This window comes from Cebus imitator, unplaced genomic scaffold (genome assembly GCF_001604975.1).
Source record: "Cebus imitator isolate Cc_AM_T3 unplaced genomic scaffold, Cebus_imitator-1.0 Scaffold69, whole genome shotgun sequence".
NCBI lineage: Eukaryota > Metazoa > Chordata > Mammalia > Primates > Cebidae > Cebus > Cebus imitator.
Window position 1 is genome coordinate 1,276,777 of NW_016107384.1, and position 19,113 is coordinate 1,295,889.

General features: G+C 39.1%; 1 long non-coding RNA gene and 1 other non-coding gene across 2 annotated transcripts; one reads left to right on the top strand and one right to left on the bottom strand.

The window, feature by feature from the left end:
• The first annotated feature begins 5,338 nt into the window (after window positions 1-5,338).
• On the top strand, window positions 5,339-17,888 carry LOC108306048. The gene is made up of 4 exons (XR_001825982.2): window positions 5,339-5,508; window positions 5,956-6,118; window positions 17,575-17,642; window positions 17,856-17,888. It is a non-coding gene; the product is annotated as an uncharacterized LOC108306048 (long non-coding RNA).
• Window positions 15,110-15,250, bottom strand: LOC119471696. Its single transcript, XR_005200759.1, has one exon. It is a non-coding gene; the product is annotated as a U4 spliceosomal RNA (small nuclear RNA).
• Window positions 17,889-19,113: the final 1,225 nt, after the last annotated feature.

The following is a 19,113-nucleotide window of genomic DNA, read 5'->3' on the forward strand; positions in this document are numbered from 1 at the left end:
TGGAATATTATGCAGCCATCAAAAACGATGAGTTCGTGTCCTTTGTAGGGACATGGATGAACCTGGAAACCATCATTCTCAGCAAACTGACACAAGAACAGAAAATCAAACACCGCATGTTCTCACTTATAGGTGGGTGTTAAACAATGAGAACACATGAACACAGGGAGGAGAGAATCACACACTGGGGTCTGTTGGGGGGAAATAGAGGAGGGATGTGGGGGTTGGGGAGCTGGGGAGAGATAGCATGGGGAGAAATGCCAGATATAGGTGAAGGGGAGGAAGGCAGCAAATCACGCTGCCATGTGTGTACCTATGCAACAATCTTGCATGTTCTTCACATGTAACCCAAAACCTAAAATGCAATTAAAAAAAAAAGAAAATTGGAAAACAGACACATAAATAGAAGAAAAATCAAACAGCATTACTTTGAGTTAAACCCTTTGGACTCCTTGGTGGGTATAATTCCATACTCCCACCCCTTTTCTTTCTATGTAAGTGTGCGTGTGTGTGTGTGTGTGTGTGAGAGAGAGAGAGAGAGAGAGAGAGAGAGAGAGACAGAGAGAGAGAGAGAATCAGTATATATACAAATTTGTGATTTGTTTATATACTTAATAACTACATTTTCTATATCATGTACCAATAGCTATATTCTTTATTTTTACAACCTTATTTTTTATAGCCATATGGTACTCTACTATGTAGGTATATTCAAATGTATTTACCCAAATTCTATTATTAGACACTAGATTGTTTCTAATATTTGGTTGTTACAAATAGCATTTTGGTAAACATCCTTTTATGAACATCTTTCTACACTTTCTTAATTATTTCCTGAGGCTCAATTTCCAGAAAAGGAGTAACTAGGCCACAGGTCTGGACATTTTTATGTTTAATAATTACTGCCAAATTACTCTCCAAAAAGTATTGTAATCTGTACTCTGACTAATGGCATGTAAGAATGTCTCTTTTCCCTCACTAACAAAAATTAAATAATTAGTGTTCATTGTCTTGTTCTGGTTCTTACAATAACTCTATGGGGTAAACAGCAGATTAGGAGAAATGCTGTTGGTCATACCTCCAGAAAGTAACAAGACTAAGAGTCAAGTTTCTTGACTTGCCTTGCTACATGCTTTTCTAACACATCCTTCTTGCCATCATACTGTCAATGGTGGCAATTCCAAGTGAACTGTCAGGAAAGAACCTAGACCAGGAATTCTTACACAAGCCACAGCCTGACTCATGCCTGTGTTGCTGGCAGTGCCCTGGCCTCCAGCCATGGGATTGTGGGTGGCACAATTCTTGTATTCTGAGAAAAAGGCAGTGTTGGCACACTGCTTGTTCAGGCCAGTGCTTAAGCCAATGGAGAAGGGAGGAGGTAAGGAAGTTGGAGTCAAAGAGGCAGTTGAGGGTGAGCAAATTATAGTCCTTGTAAGAACATGTCCTTAAAACTTTTCAATTCTTGCCCTGTATTATAAGTAAAATAGTTCAGGCCATCTATCTTACTGAATATTTTAAAAATGAGTCTGTTCTTACTATTTTTTAATTGTTCAATTCATTCATATCATTTAATTGGAAGAATTTTGTTTTTACTTTTACTTATACAAAACAAAGAGAGTCAAGTTCCCCTACGTCAAAAAAGAGGAGGTAGTGAAGAAAAAATTCCCTTTTGAATAGAAAAACAAGAGGGCTTTTTTTCCCTTTTTTTGCATATCATATAGCATAATAAATTTTATTCAAATACTTAAAAAATTGAAAAAAATGGCATTCAGTGCAATCATGTAGATGTTTGCAAAGTTCTTAAAACTATTTGGCTATAGTATTGTGTAAGAAAAATGTCATGCAAAAGTGAAAGCAATATTTGTTAAGGGTGAATAAACCAGGTATTCTAGCAGGCACTGTGGGTTACTAAAATAAACAGTTATAGGTTCTCTTTTAGGAACATTCATCTTGTAGAGGTAGAAGGACTGCTTTAAGAAGCTTCCTGATCACTAACCTTGGTTGAATCACTGTCTTCTGTGCTTGAACATCATTGTTTTTCCGCCCTTATTAAATCTGCTTCATAAATTGAAGTAATCCATTTATTTGTCCATTGCACCCACTAGGCCATAAACTCCTAGAGGGCAGGAACTATGTCCTATTTTTTATAAGAGGCTATACGAAAGGTAGGCCATAGAAACTTGACAGACAGAATATAATATTATAGAAAATTTGTCACATTTTATCATTCAGGGGTAGTGATACGGTTTGGTCCTGTGTCCCCACCCAAATTTCATGTGGAATTTTAATCTCCACATGTCAGAGGAGGGACCTGGTGGGAGATGATTGGATCATGGGGGAGGATTTTCCCTCCCCATGCTGTTCTCATGATAGTGAGTGAGTTCTCACAAGATCTGATGATTTAAAAGCGTGGTGCTTCCCTTCTCTCTCTCTCTCTCTCTCCTGCCACCATGTAAGACGTGCTTTGCTTCCCCTTTGCCTTCTGCCATGATTGTAAGTTTCCTGAGGCCTCCCCAGTCATGTGGAACTATGAGTCAATTAAATCTACTGTCTTAATAATTTACCCAGTCTCAGGTAGTTCTTTATAGAAGCAGTGTGAAAATGAACTACTACAGGTAGAAATTATTATTTATTTTATCTATTGTCTTTCAACAATATTGGAATATACTTTTCAAATTGATTAAGGTAAGTGATATAACATATAATCAATTTCAGGTTTTCATGAATTTTGTAAACTTTTACAAATCACTTAATTTTTGGCTTCAGTTTTTCTCATCTGTTAAGTAACACTGTCAGCCCAGACCAATTATTCTCAACTGATATTGAGGAGACTTACTCTGATATTCAGAGATGGGATAGAACACATTAGAATCTTCATTAAAGTATTTGTTGTTTGAAAACCATTTATTCAGTATAATTATATAATTTTATAGTTGGGATGAAAAAAGAAAGGCACTATTTCTGTAATATTAAACAATAGAAGGAAAATCCTGGAAAATGTTGGCTCCTGGTTTTCTCAGAGGTTAAAGGCTAAACGATTCCAGGAGGTTGTATAAAATCTTTGAGGTAGCTGTGGTAGGGGCTCTAACGCATTCTCTTTTACGTTATTCAATGAACTAAATAAAGGTGAAAGATACTGCATTCCAAGAAGCTCCTATCGCCTAACTTTTATCATGGCTCACATATACCTTGTTTTTCTATGGATATGTTGGAGGAGCTCAGTGACCTTTTCTGTTGTCTCTTTAAATTTGTCTTATTTTGAAGAAAGGTAAAACTATAGATCACATTAATATTAGGCTCAGAAATACCATGAAGATAAGTAAACCAGACATTGCAAGTTATCCAAGTGTCTCAGTGTAGACCTGTTGTTATTTCATTTACCTGGCCACATGATCAAAGAGAGGCTGATAGTTTAGTTTAGGTGTGGCTCAGAAGATTGTGTGAGAGAACTGAAACTCACTCTAGCATGTTTGGGTGACTGAGTGCTCTATTTTTAAGGGATTAGAAGCTATTTCTCATGGAGTTTGGATTTTTCATGTGAAGGAGGTTTTTTAAAGGGTTAACTAACTATTTGCTGTTTGGCATCTCAAAGATTTCCCCATACAATAAAATGTTTCCTGGTCACAACCCTCGTGATATTTATATACATTTCTGGTTATGAATATCCACAAATACAACAAAAGTATAAAGTGGTTTGAAATACCCAATTAAAAAAATTTTTTTTGAGCTGGATTCCTGCTCTGTTGCCCAGGCTAGAGTACAGTGGCACAATCAGCTCACTGCAACCTCTGCCTCCTGGGTTCAAGTGACTCTTCTGCCTCAGCCTCCTGAGTAGCTGGGATTACAGGCATGCACCACCAGGTCTGGCTAATTTTTATATTTTTAGTAGAGATAGCGTTTTGCCATTTTGGCCAGGCTGGTCTCGAGCTCCTGGCCTCAGGTGATCTTCCTGCATAGCCTCCCAGAGTGCTAGGATTACAGGCATGAGCCACTACTGCACCCAGCCAAAATACCCAATTAAAATTTAAAAACAAAATAACAAGGGAAGTGTTAGCCTATTTCAGGGGTTGATACACAAGTTAATTCTTGCCGTCCCCCCTTCTCTGTGGCTCTCCTCCTCTTGTTAGTTGTGGAGACAGCTGTGTTATTTATATTCTGTGGCTGTCAGAAGCCTGCTCCATGCTCCTCAACCCATGTGGTACCCTGATGACTTGGCCACAGTCTAGTTGTCACAGGATTCCATGAGAGCTTGATCCTCCTCACACCAGTTGCAGGCCAGGCTTGGGCTCCTTTACCCCTCCACTTTGCCTGTATGTACCTCAGGTGTGCAGAAGCAGAACCTATTTTTCCTGTCTTTTTATTTTAAGTTCTAATTCTAAACTGCCATGTAGCTCTAGACTAAGTGGGGCATTGTTAAATAGATAGTAGTCTATAGACTTTGAGTAACATTAAAAAAATATACATTTAGCCCTAAATCTTGAAGTATCTCTGTCAGTTTGGGTCCTCTAAAAAGCAGCTATCAAAATGGGATTATATGGGCAAGAGATTTATTGGGAACAATGGGCAGAGAGCATGAGGGGGCAGGGACAGCCTTCAGCCCCTGATGCGGGTCTGGGAAAGGAGAACAAGAAGGAAGGATGGAGTTGGGAGCAGCCTCAGACCGAAGTACAGTTCTGAGAATGTCTCGGCCAGGCCAGTGTGGATCCCTGGGCTCTAAGACCTGAAGCTTCTCATTAGAGGAGTTTTGTGTCAGGCAGAGGTGACCTGGCCCTACTACTCCCACTGCACTATGCCATTATCTGGGAGCAGCCAGTGGAAAGCAGCACCTGGTTTGAATGCTGCAATCAGCTTAAAGGTGGGGCATCAGAAGGCTGTCAGCCAGCTCTCTTCCCTGCCGTGGGTCCTCTGGAAGGAAGATTTGAATGGGAAACCTCCATGGTCACTACAGTACCCACAGGTGTACCCTTTTATCCCAGGACCCTTGGCCTCACTCCCTGTGCTCTTTGTTCCCCTCTCTAGACCAACTTATGGCAAAGTGTAAAAGGAGGTGACTCATCCCTTTCCTAGACTCTCAGTCCCCACAGAGCAAGTTTGGATAGGGAATTTATACCTCTGGAGGCTCACCTTTGTTTGCTTCTATTTTCTAGCCAATAAAACCATTGCTTATTAATTCTAATTCCACAAACATTTCAGTGCTGAAATTCCCAGCACCAAGTTAAATACAGAGAACGTAAGATAAATAAGACATCTAAATGGGCTCACAGCCTAGAGAGGGTTATGTACACTTTAGCAGAAATTTTAATAATATGATAAGAAGAGAAATAGACTAAATAGGAAGTGGACTCTCCTGATCAGCCTGGGAAAAGTCTGAGCAAAGTCTTCAGGGGCAAATACAGCTTACTCAGACAAAAAAGCCAGTCAGTGGCAAGTCTAGGCAGAAGCCAGGAGGTGTTAGGAACAGACTAGAAGACATGGTTGTTCTGGAGGAAAAAGGGTAAAACTTAAGATGTAAGCAGTATACAAATTTATGCTAGAAAATTTCTTTTTTCTTTTTCCTTCCTATTCAGAGGTCAGTGCTTGGAAACTTGTACTTAATTTTGTCAATAGTGTCACATGTGTATTTTCTGAGTGCAAAGAGGATTTGGAGAGGCAAGACTAGAGAGCAGGAGGAAGCCATTGCCTACTAAATATTTATTTATATCCATTCATTGATGTATTGGTAAGAGGGCAGGAGTCCTGGGGAACAACTGCCTCATTTACACTCCAAACACTCAGGTTCTGATCTGCATGTCATGGCTTATCATAGTGTAAGCCAGTTATGTAACTCTAGAAATGGAAGTTTCTGTTGTTTATAAACTGGAAATAATGATACATGTCCTGACTCCTGTTGGATTGTTGCAAAGGAATCAATTGAAATAAGACAAGACTTTCTGAAGGCACTTTGCCAACTTTCAGAACTGTAAAAATTAAGGGACTGCTACTATGTGCTGTTAAGGAAATAACAGGCACCTGGGAAAACCCACCAAGTAAGGTTTTGTAAGAAGTTGCTCTGCTCCCCGCGAGAAAATGCCGAGCTCAACAGGCCAAGAGGAACAAGTCTGGGAAATTACGACATGAGGTAAAGCAAATGGGACTTTTTGTTTTGTTTTTGGATACCACAATTTCTTACATGTCATTCTTATTGTTTACCCTTCCCTACCATTGGTGGTTTGAAATGGGAGGAAGTTGGGTTAGAGACTATTAATAAAGCAAGGGAGATGGTTAAAATCTACTTGATGTAAAAATAAACAGAAGCACTTTAGTGTGGGGAGGATCAAATGCTATACATTTGTTATGTGGAAAACAAACCCAGCTTTGTCGTGAATCAGAAAACTTTTCTACTTTCATGGAATACTGTCCTCTCAAACTCCCTGGGAGAAGCAGAAGTACATTATCAGATAAATCTAACTTGCCCTAATGCTTCTCTGCTGGAAGATTTAAAAAAATGTCTCTCGTACTAGCTTTACTTTGTTGATGGTTTGTTGGATTGTCTATGAGAAGACCACTGAGAATATTTTCAATCTACTCAGTACTGATGGGAACCAGAGGCCACAGGTGTTCTTATCAACATATGTATAAAGTCATGGAGAGTCTGCATGTCAACAATCCTGCTAAAGAGGCCACTCCTGGAGTAGCAGGATCTCCTGCTACTAAAGTGATCATCTATTCTCTAAGCACTTTTTAATAGAGAAATCAGCAGGAATATTTATATATGAGTTGAGACAACTGGTTGATTCATATATGTTAATTACTTTTTCTTGAATATTTGCTCACAGGACAGACTGATCTTTGCTGTTTTACACAAACAAACAAAAAATGAAATGACATTTTTAGCCTATCATATATCCTGTAAAAGATGTTTTGGAAAATAATTTTCAAAAGAAGTGGGTGGCTGACACTAGAGATTGACTTACTTAATATAAACAACAACCACTTCTGGTTTCTCTTATTGAATTTTAGAGTATGGAAAGCTAACAATGTAACTCTCCCAAAGCTCTTGCAGTTTGAATTTGAGGAGTGAGCTGGGCTCTGTCATGCAAAGGCAAATATTAATTTTCTATTGCTGAATGCTCAGATTAAGAACATATAATAACATCGTTTGGCTCACAGCTTCTGCATATCAGGAGTATGGGTGTGGATTAGCTAATCCTCTGCTCACGCTCTCATAAGGCTGAAATCAAGGTGTTAGCCAGGGCTACAATCTTATCAGTATCATTTTCCAAGCTCTTTGGTTGTTAGCAGAATTAAGTTTCTGTAGTTGTAGGTCTGAAGTCTTTGCTTCTTGCTGGCTATCAATTAGGAATCATTCACAGCTCCTAGAGGCTTCTTGCCATCTTCTACCACGTGACCCTCCCCACAACATAGCCGTTTCCTCCTTCAGAATCAACAGGAAAATGCCTTTGGCTTTGAATCTCTTTTGTTTTAACTGCTTACCTGATTAGGTCAGGCTCACTCAAAATAATCTCAGTCTTGATTAATTCACAGCCAACTAACTAGAAGCCTTAATTATATTTGCAAAATCCTTTTTTGCCACATGCTAATACATAATTATGGGAGTGACATCCCATTGTATTCACATGTCCTGCTCACATTCAAGGAGAGATTATTGTAAAGGGTGTATACGTCAGGGAGCAGGAATCTTGGGGAGCATCTCAGAATTCTGCCTACCACAATGTGCTGCATGGGGCAGAAGTAAGCAAGGTGAGGTAATGTACACACGTGGGGAAACTAGCGTTCAGCAAGCACAGTGGCATGGGTAGAGCTTCTGGGAGCTTTAGTGGAGTTTTCACTTCTGTTTTCTAGTGCCATGTGAGCCAAAAAGTCAGCAGCAGCAGCAGAGGTGTTTTTGATAGGACAACTGATGTGGTTGGGCATTTTTCCTGGGTTTTCCTTGGTAGCATTTAAGACCTTTTTTTTTTTTTTTTGGTCTTCAATTACATGATATAAACTACTGGTTATAATAAATACCCTTCTGCTTAAACTATCTATAGCGAATACCTTTATATGCAATATAAATCCTTTATTGCTACTATAAGATCATCAATTGGACCTCTTTTTATATCTCCATTAAAGTGTGTAATTCTGCAATGTTTTTGTAAATTCATAGAACTTTAGAGCAGGAAGGAAACTTCTGCTTCTAGAAAGAGTTTTTGAACTATATTCTATAGAAATTTATAGCTCAAGTTATAGGCTTTTTTGGGGTGGGGAGTATTCAACAGTCATGCTAACTTGGGATATATTATACACTCTTAGAACTTATAATAATATCCATTAACATATTAAAGACTCAGAGATCCTACAGGGAAAAAATGACAAAAAACCTAAATTCAACTATCTAAGCTGGGTGTGGTGGCTTACGCCTATAATTCCAGCACTTTGGGAGGTTGAGACGGGTGGATTACTGGAGGTCAGTAAGTTCGAGACCAGCCTGGCCAATATGATGAAATGCCTGTCTCTACCAAAAATACAAAAATTAGCTGAGCATAGTGGCACACGCCTGTAATTGCTTGAAATCAAGAGGCAGGAGAATCGCTTGAACCCTGGAGGCAGAGGTTGCAGTGAGCCGAGATTGTGCCATTGCACTTCAGGCTGGATGACGGAGCAAGACTGTCTCAAAAAAAAAACCCTATTAGACTCTTTCATTCCAACCAAGGCTTCCCAAACCAAAGCACAGATACCAAAATCTACTGGTGGGTTAGTGGTAGAATGAAGACTTTAAACCATGCTAAGCAGGCTTCCTGACTCCCAGGAACATAAAGCTTATTTGTTACTCCCTACATTTTCCTGAGAAGTAAACTTCAGTGAATATGAACACAGCCTCAGGAGGAAGCAAAACATATCAACATAGCTAGTTCTGGCAAATCTATCCATGATGTATCAATGAGACCTGCCGTATCTCTTTGAGGAGCTTGCAATGCCATATATGTTCACCCACACACCACTTAGCAGAAGGTAACTGCCCAGAGAGTAGGCCAAAGTAGATGTTCTCCTACCTCAGTCACTCACATGAGCACCCTTCCTAGGTATCAAGACCAAGGGCTCCCAGGCCGCAGGAAAATGGGACTTGTGAAATTAGGCTCCAGGACATTTTGCTAACTGTAGTGCAATTATTAGACATTCTAGGTCTAGGATTTGATAGGAAATAAATCGCTCTAAAATAAGTCCAAAATTAAAAAGAAAAAAATGTATTAGGGCCACCACAAAAGGCAATACAAATTGAGTACATAAGAGAAACCTGATTCCTGAATCAGAATGCTTGTGAGCACATGCCTCCCACATTCCATAACACGAATCACATCACATACAGCTGACCAAGACAGAAGAGCTTCCAGGAGGTGCATATTTTCAGCATGAAAACAAAGAGCCATTCGTGTTGTAAGCACAGCTTATGGTCAGCTGGCTGACCTGATACACCTCGGCTTTTATTGTTCCCCAAGGCCACATGGTTGGATCTTGCAGAGGCCGGGAGTGAGTGTGGACGTGTCCAAGCAGCTTTAGACCTCGAGGACCCCCTTTGCTGTTTTTGGAAGGAACTTCAATTTCATAAAGAATCTAGGTTCCACCACACTTTTATTATTAGGAAAAAAAATTCCCCTTCAGGGCAGAGAGGTAGAATCACAAGCTAGACTTCTGCCAGTTTCCCTCTCCGCTCCACAGTTTTCTCTTCCTTTCCTTGGTAGGTACATTTGTAAAAAGACTGGTACACTGGTTAAAAACGGAAACCAAAACCTGGCAAACAATCCTCACAGCAATGTTTTGTAGCCACTCAGACCCGTAAAAGAAACGAGATCTTGGTCAGGCATGGTGGTTCGTGCCTGTAATCCCAATACTTTGGGAAGCCGAGATGGGCAGATCATCTGAGGTCAGGAGTTCGAGACCAGCCTGGCCAACATGGCGAAACCCCACCTCCACTAAAAATACAAAAATTAGCTGGGTGTGAAGGCTGGCATCTGTTATCTCAGCTACTCAGAAGGCTGAGGTAGGGAGAATTGCTCGAACCAGGGAGGATTGCTGTATAGTACTCCAGCCTGGACAACACAGCAAGACTCCATCTCAAAAAAAAAAAAAAAAAAAAAAAAAAAAAAAAAAAAAAAAAAAAAAAAAAAAAAAGAAAAGAAAAAGGAAAAGAAATCAAACAGAAATGAAATCATAAACGAACCAGCCACTACATTAGTCATAAAGGGACTCAAACCACAACAGACACCTACTACAATTCTATGGGAAAAGTTTCCACATACGTGCAATTCTCTGAGGTTTGTGGTATTTCCCAGGGCTCCAGCTGAGGAATGACTGCAGCTGAATCCTATGAAAGGCTCTCAGGCTTTGTGGAGCTGCATTTATTGTTCTTAAGGAGTTAGAAAAAGATAGTTTAGGAGTTTTGGTAATGGCATAAAGTAGTTTTGTTTTATTCTTACATGCCTCAGTCTGTTGAATAGACCATTCTCTGGCTTTTTTGTTTCAGCTGTTGAGCCTCAACTTAGAGGTTTTCAAGGCTATCAGGCCAGTTGAAGTTGGTTGTAGGAATACTCTTGAGGACTACTAAAAAAAATCTTGCTTTTTTTAAAACTTGGCAATGTAAGCATCCAAGAAATGGGACATATTTCAGCTTTTAACTATTATTCTGTGATATGTTTAGAGAGGAACAAAATAATTGTCAAAATGCTTTCCAAGCTCTAAGTATTGGCTTGTTATTTACCAAAATAAATAAATAAATAAGATTGGAAATGATATTCTCCTTTGTTATTTATCCTCAAAACTCAGCTCAAACTATAGATTAGCCTATAATCGATGAAATGCTATGGGTATTTAAGGCCTAAAGGTTTAAAACATAGTCAATGTTGCTTTGTTAGATTGTATATAACCAGTAGACACACATGGGATTTTTAGACACATATTTTTCTGTTTAGGTTATATGTCTGATACGTACATCAGGAAAGCCCAGAAAATTCTGAAACTGTTAGTTGCTTACTGCTCGTATAGTGCTACTTTTTTCAGTATTACACAAATTTCACCAGAAGGTGTCTGATACCTGCTCCCCATTCCAGCATGACATGAGACTTCACTGTACTTGAAACTCACTAGTTACATATTCTTTTTTTTTTTTTTTTTTGAGACGGTGTCTTGCTCTGTTGCCTAGGCTGGAGTGCAGTGGTGAGATCTCAGCTCACTGCAACCTCTGCCTCCTAGGTTCAAGCGATTCTCCTGCCACAGCCGCCCAGGTAGCTGAGACTACAGGTGTGTTCCACCACACCCAGCTAATTTTTTGTATTTTTAGTAGAGACTGGGTTTCACCATGTTATCCAGGATGGTCTCAATCTCCTGACCTCGTGATCCACCCACCTCAACCTTCCAAAGTGCTGGGATTACAGGGTGAGTCACTGCATCCAGCCACAATATTCTTCATTATGAGAAATGTGGGTTTATTTCTCCCTGGGAATTATTTGTGCTAAATTTATATTTAAAAATGATTTTTTTTTCAAGAGTAATGTTTCCAGTCTTGGGGTAGTATAGGATGAGTACATTTCCACTCCTTCTCTCTCTTTCATCTAATGGCCTAAATTAATTTTAATCCACCAAAACCAAAATGAAGTTACTCCCTTTAAAACTCTGATTTATAATGATCCAAAGAACGAAAGAACAATGTGTTGGGGGTTCCCAGAAGAATGTCTGGGTATTTTCCGGGTTATTACTGCATACCCGAGTCTTCAGTTCAAATTCCAGGAAGGAAACAAGAGGTGTTGACGGTGTGGATAAAGGTCCTCAATTATTTTTCTTCTTTTGCTAGTCTGTACCTTTAAATGTCTTCCTGGCCCAAAGCAGGAATGGCTGCTCAGGATTTCAAATGAGTACTCAAACAATTTTATCTAGCCCAGTAATGGACATGTTTTTGATAAGTGAATGGATAGAGCAGATATCCACATTTCAAAGGAGCTGGCAGAAGGCCAAGAGGGTCGGCTCTTAGGAACTTTGAGGGAAACACTCATAAAGCTAACTGATAGCCCTCCATGGTTGCCTTGAGCCTGGACTTTGAACCCTTCACTGCTGTTCTAACAGGTAAAGCCCTAGATGCAAATATTTGGTTTGACTCTTTCTGACTGTAAACACTGCAGCCCTCAGGATGATGTGATCTATAGAATTTGCAGCTATTTGCACAGACGTTATCAAAACAATTTCAAATTCTACTTCCTTGTTATTTTTCAAGAATTACTAGCTTAGCTGATGTTTTGGGGAACAGTTTTGGTAAGGATAGGTAAGAAGGCTAGGGAAAGAAAAATGGCAACAGTCCATCCGGATCCTAGGACTCTATACACATTCAGAAACAAAGTCAAAAAGAGTGTGGAGCAATCATCCAATAATCCAAATTCTGTATCAGCCCAGGAATGGTAAATATTAATGAGCTCAAGGGGGGAACATCAAAGCTCACCTCCATCTAACACAGGTGGTTCCTCTTCTTTGCTTTTTGTCCATGACCATGTTTTATGTTTCTTGACCACCTTCCTTGTTGTATTTTATTGTATCCTATCTTATATTTGTTGATTTCCTTTTTCAAGTAGACTTTTTTCCCCTTATCAATGCAAATCTTCTTCTCCCTGTGGATTTTAAACAGCTTCAGGGTGGGCCCATTTGGTGTGAGAGCAGAGTTCAGCAAGTAAAAAGTGTGGAGTGTGGAATCAGCCCAGCTGCTTTCAAATTCTGGGTCTTTCACTCACTAGCTATGAGAATGTTGGAAAGTTAATTAACTTCTCTGAGTTTTTTGTTTATCTCGCAGAGATGGTCATACCTAGTTTACAGTTTTGTTTTAGACATTAAATGAGATAGTGCATGTGAGGTTCACAGCTCAGATCCAGTTCTTTAAATATATTTCTTTCCTTTCTTTTATTTCTTTGATATTCCCTCACCCCAGAACCCTCTGCTCCCACTTAGTATATATACTTAGTTAAATATAAGTCTATAGGCTTTTAGTGAGTAGATTGGAAGGCTTAGAAATTATATTGTATCAGTTTGCATCAATTTGGAGAGACTCAGTGCTTAAAAAGCCTCAGCCATCTTCCCTGGATCAGGAGGTTGTGATTTCTTGCTGAATGTTCTTCAAGGTATTTGCTTTAGTTCCCTTCTTTATGGGTATGTTACATCTAGAAATAGGTTTGTTGAGAAACAATAGTAAAATGAGGAGAGGAGAAAGAAGACAAAGAAGAAACCTGGCAAAATGTTAATGAAAATAGAAAGCAAAGCCCTAAAAACCACACGGAATGGAATACATTTAAAATAACAAAATTTCATTTATCACTGTGATTCTCATAGCACAGAACCCAGCCAAAAACTTGGGCAAGTCTAGTGCATGGTTGGGTGTTGAAGAATATCTGCAAATGTAGATTCCCAGTGATCAGAAAGCTGAAGGATAGACCAGAAAGTTTAATAAATATTCTTAATTAATCCTGTGGACTAAAAATATATACTCACATGGCTGAGTCAAGAGTGTAAAGGACTTGTTGAAACAGAATTTAATAAGCAGCATGGAGAAGCAATGTTTTTTGAGTTAATGACTGAAGTCTTGAGATAGTGTCTTACTTAGAAGATTTGTATATGCTACATGTTTATATTATGTATATTTTAATAATGCTATGTATGTATATAGGTACTGTAATTCTCTTTTTATAAGCCCTGTATGTTACTCAGTTTTTATTTTTCTCAGATATTCTTTCCAATTAAAACACCATAAATAGTCTTTTTTAGTTTTTAATTTTTTTTTAGAGATGGGGGTCTCACTTTGTTGCCCAGGCTGGAATTCTGCAGTGGTGTGATCATAGCTCACTGCAACATCCAGCTCCTGGACTCAAAGGATCCTCCCACCTCAGCCTCCTGAGTAGTTAGAACTCAGGTGCATGTCACCATGCCCAGCTAATTTTTGTTTTTTTGTTTTGTAGAGATGGGTTCTTGTTATGTTACTCAGACTAGTCTTGAACTCATGACCTCAACTGATCCTCCTGCCTTGACCTTCCAAAGCACTACAATTACAGATGTGAGCCACTGTGCCCAGCCCATAAACATCTTTTTATTAAAAAAAACTTTAATAGTTAATTTTCATAAAAATTTGAGAAAAACATTGAAAATATATCCAGCTTGCTCACTGAAAACTCCCAAGGACTGAATGAATACATTGCCCGTAAGACCATTTTCCCTTCTCTTGTTCCTGCTGGTCCTTACTTACTAACCTAGTTAACTTTAAGTGTTGGGAATATAGTCAGAGATGGAAGAAGTATTAAGGTCCTTAAAAAAGAAAAAATGGCATAGGCCTATCAAACGTGATAACAGCCAGGTGCCTACTACCGTGGCCTTTTGTCCCCAGAAATGGTTGCTGAGCTGCATTTCCAAGAAAGCCACAAGGTATTTTGGCTCACATTTATCCGGCCAAGGCCTCAAGTGCTGGTTGCTCAGGTAGGAGACCAGGCAGACACCTCAGAGACTTCTCCTGGGATCTACTTCTCAGGGTTGCTGCTTGTCAAATAATCAGCCTGAATATTTCCCTCAATGAAAACCTTCCTAACTATTCTACAATTTGGGATTTCCTCTTCTGTATTGATGTGCTTCCAAAGCAATTTGTACATTTGTCCATTAAAACACTTACTATATTGCAGTACAACACAAAACCTGGCACATATTAGGGAATTGAATAAATGAGTAAATAATCTAAAGAAAATAACTTTTTGAGCAGCCAAATTTGATTACCCTGGAATCTAAGAGATCCCCCAGTCAACCTAGGCTATCAATATGAACTGGATGGCTATTGTTTACTCACTAGAGCAAACCTATTGAGTGCCCCCAATTTCATTTGCTTTTGCTTTTTATGATTAATCATTTTATCAAGACTCTCTTGACCTTGAGTTTTTAAAAAATATAATTCATTCATGTGAGAAGAAATGAGATCATTGCCTACGAGGTCCTGAATTCTTAAGATAAATTTATAAAATATAAATTCTGCACAATACATTTATATTAGAGGTAATATTTTGATACGTCCTTACTAGCAGTTGGAAAAGTATTTTTAATAGTCTTTTTTTTTTTCTATCAGTCTCCCTAGAGACTGTCAAAAATTGCCAGTGCCGACTGTATTGCAAGTCGTCACGGTGGAGTATTGGGAAAAATTTTCAATTAGCAATCATCGTGCCTTGGATAAACCTCATTGGCTGCAATACTGCCACTGCGCAAAGCTTATTTTTAATAGTCTTTTAAGGCTGTTTAGATATTGATGAAACATAAGGAGAAGAAAATGCCATGTTAAACGCTTAATAATTGAGTATGCACTCTACTTGTGTCCTAACTTAGACCATGCTGTGGAATAAAATAGACAATTATCTTGTATTATTTAAATTTGGTTCCTATTTTAATGTTTAAAGAATAACTTTACATATGCATTTAAACTTTTTTTTTTTGACATGGAGCCTCGCTCTGTTGCCCAGGTTGGAGTACAGTGGTGCAATCTCGACTCTGCAATCTCTGCCTCCCAGATTCAAGTGATTCTCGTGCCACAGCCTCCCAAGTAGCAGGGATTACAGGTATGCACCGCCACACCCAGCTAATTTTTGTATTTTTAGTAGACACAAGGTTTCGCCATGTTGGCCAGAGTGGTCTTGAACTCCTGACTTTGGGTGATCTGCCTGCTGTGGCCTCCCAAAATGCTGGGATTACAGGCATGAGCCACCACATCCGGCATTAAACATTTTTTACCATTAAAAAAATTCAACCCATCTTTTTGTATTACTTCATTTTTTTGAATTACAATATATGTAGTAAAAATTACACAATTTATGTCTTAATTATATAGTATATTTCAAAAGTTTTATTCTAACTTTTAAATAATATCCTAAGCTCTTTGAAGAAAGGAATAAGATTGGACCTCTTTTGAATCCTATACTTTGCCTAGGACTTAAAAAGTACTAATGCATTGCTTTGACTAATAAGCAATGGCTTCCATTTACTGAGTCTCATGCTATACACTGTGTGTGTATATGAGTGTACGCTATATGTATCATATGTAACCATATATATAATGATATATATGTGCCAACAGTTGTCTTTTGTGTTTTTATTAGTAGCTCTGCCTAGGGACAGACTCTGAATAAGTGAATATTGAATAATAGGCTTAACAAACTTTTGAATATTTCAGCACTCAAAAATCAGTGGCCAGAAGTTAAGAATCAGTTGTTGCCCATCCAGGTTATAACACAGGCTAAAACAGAAGAGAAAAAAAATAATTCTAAGCTGCTTTTAAGGTAATCTGGGAAATAAAACTAAGAAGCCTAAAGCTGGGTGCAACAGTGCACCTGTAATCCCAGCTATTCTGGAGGTAGAGGCTTGAGGATCCCTTGCTCTAAGGAGTTTAAGACCACCCTGGGCCTGGGCACCCAGTCTCGGGCTGGGTGTGGTGGCTCATGCTTGTAATTCCAGCATTTTGGGAGGCCAAGGTGGGCAGATCACTTGAGGCCAGGAGTTCGAGACCAGCCTGGCCAACATGGTGAAACCTCATCTCTACTAAAAATACAAAAATTAGCTAGTTGAGGTGGAGGGCGCCTGTAATCCCAGCTACTCAGCAGGCTGAGGCGGGAGAATCACTTAAACCTGGGAGGCGGAGGTTACAGTGAGCTGAGATTGTGCCATTGCACTCTAGCCTGGGTGACAGAGTAAGACTCTGTCTCAAAAAAANAAAAAAAAAAAAAAAAGAACCCCAAAGAAAGAAGGAAAGAGAAAGAAAAAAGAAAGGGAAGGAAGAAAGGAGAAAAAAAAGTCTAGGTCCAAGGTTCATGTAAGTTTTTTTTTCCTGTTTTTTTTTAAATTTTTAATCTAACAAATGTAACAAATCACTGAATAGATTTGTCTAGGGGCAATGACAGGGTGGGGAGTGAGAAAGAAGTGTAGAAAAGCTGGCAGGTAATCAACAAAAGGGAAAATAAAAAGGAAAATTATATTGAATAAGCTGAACTACCCACAAGTAGAGCAATAAAACTGCATCAAAGCTATGTTAATATTGAAAGAACCAGTGAAATCAAAGTTGTAGATGAAACTTGTTTGCTTAAGTCTGGAAGCTAATGTACCATTAATTAAGATGCAAATGATCTGACTTGCTTTCTGAACTCTACCAAAACTCTTTTATTTTTATTCATTTAGTTTTTAAGACAGGGTCTTGCTGTGTTGCCCAGGCTGGCGTGTAGTGGGGTGATCATAGCTCACTGCAGCCTTGAACTCCTGGGCTTAAGCTGTCTTCCCATCTCAGCCTCCCATGTAGCTGGGACTGCAGGTATGCACCATCACACCTGGCTAATCTTTAAACTGTTTTGTAGAGACAGAGTCTTGTTATCTTTCTGTGTTTTCCAGGCTGGTGTCAAACTCCTAGCTTCAAGTGATCTTTCCACACTGACCTCCCTAAGTGCTGGGATTATAGGTGTGAGCCACTGTCCCCAGCCAGAACTGTTAATTTCGTATCCGTGTTAGATCTAATTTAGTTTAATAAACATTAGTTGAGCTCCTTCTGTTTTTCAGATGTGACCACATGTTGATGACCTCATGTAAGCTGTGGAAGAATTCCATTGTGTCTGGGGAGATAATACGTAAGCTGATCATTTCACTGTAATAAAACAGGATGCAATATGATAAAACATTGTTACAGAAATTATTTCTAATGTAAAAGAAAAAAATGTTTAAAACCAACTAAAACAATGTAAATGGCCAGATGATGAGCTAGGATTCCGGAAATGGATAAATATAGTTCTGAGTTCTGCCTCTGCCTTTGTGTGACTGAGCAAATTATTCATTTATTTTAGAGATGGAGTTTCGTTCTTTTGCCCAGGCTGGAGTGCAATGGCGTGATCTCGGCTCACTGCAACCTCCGCCTCCCGGGTTCAAGTGATTCTCCTGCTTCAGCCTTCCGAGTAGCTGCAGATTGCAGGCATGTGCCATCACACCCGGCTAATTTTGTATTTTTAGTAGAGACAGGGTTTCTCCATGTTGGTCAGGCTGGTCTCAAACTCCCAACCTCAGGTGAGATCCACCCTGAGGTGAGATACACCCTGAGGTTGGGAGTTTGAGACCAGCCTGACCAACCCCCACCTCAGTATTACCCCCTTAGAAATCAATTGCCCTTCCAAACAGGTTTCTCCTTTTCATTTTCCTTTCTCTGCCACAACCCCATCACCAACAATCGCAGCCTCAACCTCCCAAAGTGCTGGGATTACAGGCGTGAGCCACTGCGCCTGGCCAAATTACTTTATTTGTAAAAGACTCATATATAAAATACAGGCACTAAAAATACATACATCATATAGTTATTTGGAAACTCAGCCACTGTTACATGCTAATTATTATTAGAGTTAGTTATTAGCTATTGAATTAGTACTATTTTACCATGATTACACAAAACCATGGAAAATAATTACATCCAGGCAGATCATAGAGTGCCTTGGCTTTGTATACTGTGGTTTTATCAAATATGTATTTAGTCTTCCAAAATATACAATGTTTGCAGAAAAAAAAAAGCTTGTGTTTTTCCATTCAGACGTTTTGATATCATATCGACTCTAATGTTTACATTTTGTTGTCAAGATGCAATTAGAATCTTCCAAATTATCATCTACAGTGTTCAATGTTATTTATGCTCACATTAGATTTGACACCACACATTTATTAGTCACTTCAGTGCTGTTACAATTTTTGTTTCATATAAAATTTGATGCCAAAATCTTTATAGTAGATGTGTTCAATAAGAAAAAGCTTTACAAGAAATTTTCATCTAGGTTAGTCATCTGCCATCAATATACTTCTTTTTGGTAAAGTTAATCTCGCTCTCCTTCAGCCTCTACCATCAAAACATGTCTGGCAAGGTCATCTCTCCTGCCCTGGAGACATTGCCTACCCTGCTGATTTCGTAAGGAATTTGGTATTACAGTGCCTGGCCCTGTCGTCAGGCTCCCTGGTCACCTCTTCTCTCTGACTTTGGACCTGTCTTAGCATTCCTTAAATCCACCCAGGTATGGTTGGCTCTTCTTTGGTCCCAGCTGACTCAGTCCCACGATCCTCCCCCAA